The following is a 7,444-nucleotide window of genomic DNA, read 5'->3' as shown; positions in this document are numbered from 1 at the left end:
GTTCCAGTCAGCCAGGGGAGCTCACTAGATAGGAGGGTCTGCCGTAGAGAGAAAGATGGTAGAAGACCCTCAGAGAGTAACTGACAGTTGAGATGGTCACGGGGGGTGGCCCAAAGGACAGGAGCGGCAGACGGAGACGGTCTGAGAGTACCAAGTGATGGTGAACTTTGAATGGTGAAGCACTGTGGTGGATGTGCCTAGGGCAGCCATAGTGGACAGAGTCACAAAGGACGCCACGACGTACAAAATAAGAAGTGAAGGTACCCGCGTCTGTGTATAAAGGAAATGCGAAATTCCTGCAGTAAAGTGTGGAAGTCGTCAAAAAGGCGGTGAATAAACACGGACCTGTTGAACTCAATTTCTGTCTCAGTCTCCAGTCTGTTGGCACCAAGAAGTGGGTCACCCCCCATCCCTGTTGGTTACACTCTCTCACCTAACCCTGCATTTGGTGTAGTCGGCAGGATCGCTGCCACTAATACTTCAACTTCAGTGGCAAGCCTGAGACGGAGGAAGAAAAAAAGGACTTGGGCTGCCTGGTTGTGGATTACAAATTTGTGACTCGGTTCCGGCCATCAGAGGAACCGGAGCGGTATGAGAACTCAAAATGGCTGTGGTGATTTGCCATCAAAAGAAAGAGACACAGGCATTTACAACTGAACTGGATGACCCGGGGCTATATCAAATCCGCCCCTGGGGGGAGTGGTGTTCATCTGGAGAGAACTGCCCCTCATGTTAGACCCTGGAAGATGGGTGGAGAAACCCACCACCGCACCACCCAAGAACGGGAGTGGCCCGGGTGGAGAGACCTGCTGCGGCTGTTTGGCGCCATTCAGCTACTGGACCCCGGACGGAATGAGACGTTGCAGCTGTCGGGGTATCGGGCGCCTGGAATGGCGGTGGCGCCAGGGAATGGAGACTCGTCGGGAGACCTGCCCAGGGAACCTCCCCGCGGAACTGTTGGGCCTGGAGGCTGGCCCTGCCGGATGGTGGGGTGAAAACCAACGGCCGGGAAAGGAGCAATGGGAAAGCCTGCTGGAAGCCGCGGCGGCTGGGAAGGTGAGCGCGGCGGCACCCCAGGCAAACCCCGTCCCCACGCTCCATGTCGCAGATAGACCTCGGGGCCCCGACACTGGCCCTCGGCCTCCCCGCCCGACTCCTTATGCTGTAGTACCTCCCGCTCTGGATGATGGTGTGGCCCCGCCAAGCTGACCGTCGCTACATCAATTTCACTCCCGGCCGCTGCTGTAACCGGGCCGTCAGTTGCTGTAGTTGACTCACCAGCAATTGCAGTCGCTGTTTCATCTGCGGCCCTGCCTGCGGTTGATCTGCCGGAGCCCATGGCCGCCTTGGTACCAGCTGCAGCCTCCCCCACGGCCACGCCGACGTCACTGTCAAAGCCGGCTGCAGTCTACTCACTCACGGAGCCTGCGACCGCTTCTACCCCACCCTTGACCGCGGCCCACCCACCGGACTCTGCGGCCTATACCGGATCCTCCGCTTGGGTTGCGGAGGTCATTGAAAAAAAGAAGGCCACAGAGCGGGAAATCTGGGGGCTACTTCATGAAAAAGGAGAGGCTGGCATGGCGGTTCCACGTTCCATCGGGAGGCTGGTATACACAAATGTGGAAAAGGGTTATGGATTCATCCAGTACCTCGCCACTGGTGAAAAAGTATATCTAAATGTGACTTCCATTGGTCACGGCCGGGCTCTACAGGCAGGAGACTTAGTCTCTTACTATAAGGAGTACTGCCCCCGCGGCTACTGCGCTGTTGCGGTGGTCGCTTGTCCTGAAGACTACGTGCCCCCTTAAAAGGGACTCACAGAGACACCCCAAGAATCCCGGGACTTCACAGCTGCGGAGTCCCTCGCTGAGTTGGCAGACCACCGGCCGTCAGGAGATGGCCCGAACTACCGGGAATTCGATGCACCGCTGTGTACAGTTCATAGAACAGTCTTATGTCCAAGTTATTAGAAATGTTTTGTTTGTTGAAAGCTGTTTGCTCCTGACACAGCGGGGATGCATACGGGGAGGTGCTCATGTCAAAGGAAGGGGGAGGATGGCTGTTTTGTTTTTTTGATGATTGGTTTAAAAACCAAACAACGTATTGCAACAAATATGGAACAGTGTATAGTGAATTTGAAAGGATAAAGTGTTATTTAAAATGACGACCACAACTTATTCAAGTTGACAGGACGACGAGACAGGAAGAAGGTAGACAGACAGGGGTACATGAGTCAGGCCCCAGTACCACATACCCCAAGAAGGTTAGGAGGACGTTGACGATGACCTGGTAGGTTAGGGCCTCGGTCATGACGTTAAGAGGGTGACAGAAGGGGAGAGCAGTGGGAGGTACACCTCCGTAGAGTAGTCCGGATGGACCTAATCCAACCTGAAGGAGTTGTTATGGTGGCGTACTCGCTGGCGAGTGAGCCGTGAGCTACTCGGAGCATGATTGCTCCCAGTTTGGTTCAGCCCCCACATATCGCGGGCCTGGCTCAACAACCAGTCTGACAAAAGAAGGTTTCAGAACAGAAAAGAAGGAGATAAGATTGTTGGGGAAGACAATGGATAAAGGAAGGAGGAATGTGGGGAGGTTGACCTGACGGATGGATCTGCCTGTAGTGAGGGGCAGAGGGATGGCTCAGTGTAGGAATGAAAGCACTGAGATGAAAAGAAAAGGGTGCCGTGCTGTAGTGTGACCATTAGATGGCAGTGGGGAGCGTAGAAGAGAGTGGTTATGTAACTGCCAGGGGTCAAGGTCACTGCCATTGGTTAAGAATAACTGTCAGGTGATAGTAGGCGGAGCTACCAGGTCTGGTAGTATAAAGGCTGAGGGAAGGTTCTAGAAGTTCCAGTCAGCCAGGGGAGCTCACTAGATAGGAGGGTCTGCCGTAGAGAGAAAGACGGTAGAAGACCCTCAGAGAGTAACTGACAGTTGAGATGGTCACGGGGGGTGGCCCAAAGGACAGGAGTGGCAGACGGAGACCGTCTGAGAGTACCAAGTGACGGTGTACTTTGAATGGTGAAGCACTGTGGTGGATGTGCCTAGGGCAGCCATAGTGGACAGAGTCACAAAGGACGCCACAACGTACAAAATAAGAAGTGAAGGTACCCGCGTCTGTGTATAAAGGAAATGCGAAATTCCTGTAGTAAAGTGTGGAAGTCGTCAAAAAGGTGGTGAATAAACACGGACCTGTTGAACTCAATTTCTGTCTCAGTCTCCAGTCTGACGGCACCAAGAAGTGGGTCACCCCCCATCCCTGTTGGTTACACTCTCTCACCGAACCCTACACACACGTATGGTGATTATTGTATGTTTTAGAAAAAAGGATCAATAGGCTGCATATGAATAAAAAATTGTATCTTTATTTCATTCCATTAAAAAAGAGGTGCTGTCCAGGCAGGTTAAAAAGAATCCAACATTGTAATGCGTTTCTGGCCGTAGCCCTTAGTCTACGACATTAGAATTATTATTATTATTAATTTTAATAGCGCCATTTATGCCATGGCACTTTACATGTGAAAAAGGGGCATATATAGAAAAGTACAATAAACATGAGCAATACAAGGCACACACATGTACGGAGGGAGAGAGGACCCTGCCCGTGAGAGCTCACAGTCAACAGGGGATGGGTAAGGATACTCTAGGAAAGGGTAGAGCTGGTCGTGCGGCGGTTCAGTAGACTGAGGATCACTGCAGGTTGTAGGCTTTTCGGAAGAGGTGAGTCTTCAGGTTCCTTTTGAAGGTCTCCGTGGTAGGCAAAAAGTCTGATGTGTTGGGGTAGAGAGTTCCAGAGTATGGGGGAAGCACGGGAAAAGTTTTGTATGCAGTTGTGGGAAGAGATTAGAGGGGAGTAGAGAAGGAGATCTGGAGAGGATCGAAGGTTGATTGTAGGTAAGTAACTGGAGACCATGTCACAGATGTATGGGAGAGACAGGTTGTGGATGGCTTTGTATGGCATAGTTAGGGTTTTGAACTGGAACCTCTGGACAATACGAAGCCAGTGAAAGGCTTGGCAGAGAGGAGAGACTAGGGAAGAACAGGGAGACAGGTGGATTAGTCGGGCAGCAGAATTTAGGATAGATTGGAGTGGTGCTAGAGGGGAGGCCAGTGAGTAGGAGGTTGCCATAGTTGAGACGGGAGATGATGAGGGCGTGCAAAAGCGTTTTTGCAGTTTCTTGGTCAAGGAATGTACGGATCTGGGAAATATTTTTGAGCTGGAGTCGGCAGGAGGAGGCAAGGGCTTGGATATGTGGAATGTTGGATTCTTTTTAACCTGTATCGATAATGCCTCTTTTGTAATGGAATTAAATAAAAATATTTTTTTTATTCATACCCAGCCTATGGATCCTGTTTTCCTCTTTTTCTAAACTCCTCTGATGGTCAATGGACTTGGATCCTGGCTGCACTACGATACAATACGATACATTTTATTGATCCCAAGGGAAATTATGGTATCACAGCAGCGTTACAACAGCATTACAAACAAAACATTATGAACAGCATTAATACATTACATTACAAACAGCATTACATAGAGTAATTACTAGACACAGATCCTGCACATGACTAATCACAATACGTAACAAACAAAGGTACACAAGTCTCTGATCCTTTACATTAGTGTGCCGGCCCTAGGTCATAGCCATCTTTCACCATTAGTGAATTGTTATACATCCCCATAGCAGTATGCACAAACGATTTCCTGAATTTCTCCTTCTTGCACCTTAGTAGGATTAGGCGGCTGCTGAATGTGCTCTTCTGATTCAAGAACAGCCCGTATAGTGGGTGTGTATTATTTTTCATTATATGCCAGTTTTTTCTCATTTAGTAAGTATTTCAATTCTTTTGTAATCCAAGGCTTGTCATTTGCATAACATCGAATCTTTTTAACTGGTACTACAGTATCAGTGCAAAAATTTATGTAAGCAGTTACTCTCCTGACAATATCATTTACATCATCATGCTCTCCTCTGCCTCATATCACTTCGCAGTCTGTGAGGTCAAAGCAGTCTTGCAGAGCTTCCTCAGCTGCAGGAGACCACTTCCTGGCTAGTTTTATTGTCGCTGGTTGTTTGCTGAGAAGCAACCACCCCATTCATCGCACAGTGAGGCTCATTCCCTAATTTGCACTTTTTTTTCTATTATTGCATTTTTTGTCTGTATTTACTATAAGGCATATTAGATATCATTATTCATTACTGATATGAGTGCACAGTTCATGGCAGCCTGACAGCTGTTAATTGGAATACTGTGGTCAGGCTTAGTGTGGGCTACTCCATTTGCTAAATCCCAGATGTTGTCAACTCAGCGACAAAATTGGAAAGCAACTGAGTGGTCAAAATGCTAGGCGAGGCCAAAAAATGATATAAACAAAGTAGCACATCAGGAGGAGTGGATCAGAGTTGTGACCAGGTGAAGCTGAACTAAATAACTGGTAGCCAGAGATGGTTTGCTGGGGCATAAATAGAAAAGAGCGCATGGCTCCCTGCAAATAACTAATTATGCTGCCAGATCACTGCAGAAAAACGCATGTGAACAAGAAAAGGATAACTGTTGTCCAATAGTACCTGTGCTTTTAGTGCGGTGCCACCTTGTGACTAGAGATGAGCGAACTTGTTTTGAAAATGTTCGCCAATATCAAATTTGGCATTAATGTTGCACATTAAGATTTGTGTTCGGATTCCAGAGCATTTTCTTCAAAATTGGCAAAATTTGTCCAAAGTTCACTAAATGATCGAGCTTCCACTAATGCCTTTGTTAGGACTTTGGCTAATATAATGATGCTGTATGATGAGCGGGAAGAGACTTGCTTGATGAGGGGAGGGAGTGGGGAGAGGTCAGAGGAGCGGTGGACTGTTATTCTTTTTTTTATTACCTTAATGTGTGGAGATTCTGGCAGCCAATCGGGGCGCAGAAACCATCCACAACGTCCAGACACAATGGCTTGTGTCACTGGCTACCAAAGTCACATATCCCTCTCCATATAAAAAGCGGACATGTGGCTTCGGCACCATTTTCTGCATGTAACAGTGTAGTGAAGATGCTGCTGCTGCAAGTAGCCAGATAGTAAGCTAGTCGGTTTATTCACAGCTAGTTCAGATAGATATTTTCATGTGTCTAATCGACCTTCCAGCATATCAATCTGGAGTGCTAATTGTGTGGTCCAGCCACCAGTCCACATTTCAGCATCTAAATCCTTTGTGCTAATTGTGTGATCCAGCCACCAGTCCACATTTCAGCATATAAATATTTTGTGCTAATTCTGTGGTCCAGCCACACTATCTCAGCCAATAAATACTGATTGTTAATTTAGTGACAGGTGACAGACAGGTCTGGGCCAAGGGTTGTGAAACAGCTGGTTAAAAGAGGGGAAGGGTACATTCAACATGAGTGGGAAAAAGCGAGGTCATGGTATAAGGGGAATAGGCAAGGTGTTCGAGGTGTATGTTGGGTAGTTGGTAATGTTATTGAAAACTCTACTGAACAAACACGGATTCTTTCTATCCAAAGACATAGTAACATAGTTAGCAAGGGCTAAAAAAGACATTTGTTCATCCAGTATTCCATCAGAATAAATTCCCAGGAAAGAGCTGCTCTGCCGCGGCCTGGAATCAAACCCGGGCCTCCCGCATGGCAGGCAAGAATTCTACTACTGAACCACCAATGCTTGGATGCTATAAAAATATGGAACGCTTCACGAATTTGCGTGTCATCCTTGCTCAGTGGCCATTTTAACCTTTTCTGTATCTTTCCAATTTTAGTATATGTGCTGCTGAAGTAAGCACAAAAGACAACTGACAACTTTTGTTACTGGAGGGGCTACTTGACTGCCTTTCTTAGGCAGCCGCACGGCGGTTTGCCACGTAGATAAATTTTTGAAATGTGGAGACTCCAAGCTGGGTCTCCATCAGCTGGGTTACCTGTGATGGAAGGAGTCACAGAGCAGCATTATACTATTTCTACTCTGTGGAAATTGATGTCCCTTTATTTTAACATTTTTACTGTGGGTCAGTTAATGCCATTTTCCTGGTGTCTGATCTTACGCTTTTGGAAATGTTTGCAGTCCAAGTTGGGTCTCCTTCATGTGTGTTGCCTTAATTTGGCAGGGCTCTCAGATCACCAGGCCTACACCTGACACTCATCCACCTGTTATTAATCAATGTTTAACCCCTTAATGACCACCAAAACTTTTTACTGACCTGAGATATAAGAGAATTTCATCCCCACACATGTAACAATCCAGCAGCTGTCCGGACACATACAAAAAGAAAGGCTGACAGCACTCACTAAGTGAATGCCCGCTCTTGATCCAAGGATTCTACTTGGAAATGTAGCAGCAATCAAAGTAAATGAGAACTGCGTCCATTCCAGGTGTAGAAATAAAAAAAGAGCTTTATTCCGCCATGTAAATGAAACAACATTTCAGCCTGCAGCAGGT

General features: G+C 47.5%; 1 non-coding gene across 1 annotated transcript; it reads right to left on the bottom strand.

Moving 5' to 3' along the window:
• Nucleotides 1–6,684: 6,684 nt before the first annotated feature.
• On the bottom strand, nucleotides 6,685–6,791 carry LOC141100793 (U6 spliceosomal RNA). Its single transcript, XR_012234782.1, has one exon. It is a non-coding gene; the product is annotated as a U6 spliceosomal RNA (small nuclear RNA).
• Nucleotides 6,792–7,444: the final 653 nt, after the last annotated feature.

Source organism: Dendrobates tinctorius, unplaced genomic scaffold (assembly GCF_039654945.1).
Source record: "Dendrobates tinctorius isolate UK_male_01 unplaced genomic scaffold, ASM3965494v1 ptg000107l, whole genome shotgun sequence".
In the NCBI taxonomy this organism is placed as follows: domain Eukaryota; kingdom Metazoa; phylum Chordata; class Amphibia; order Anura; family Dendrobatidae; genus Dendrobates; species Dendrobates tinctorius.
The sequence above is the reverse complement of the archived record's forward strand: the minus strand, read 5'-3'. Positions and strand labels throughout refer to the sequence as shown.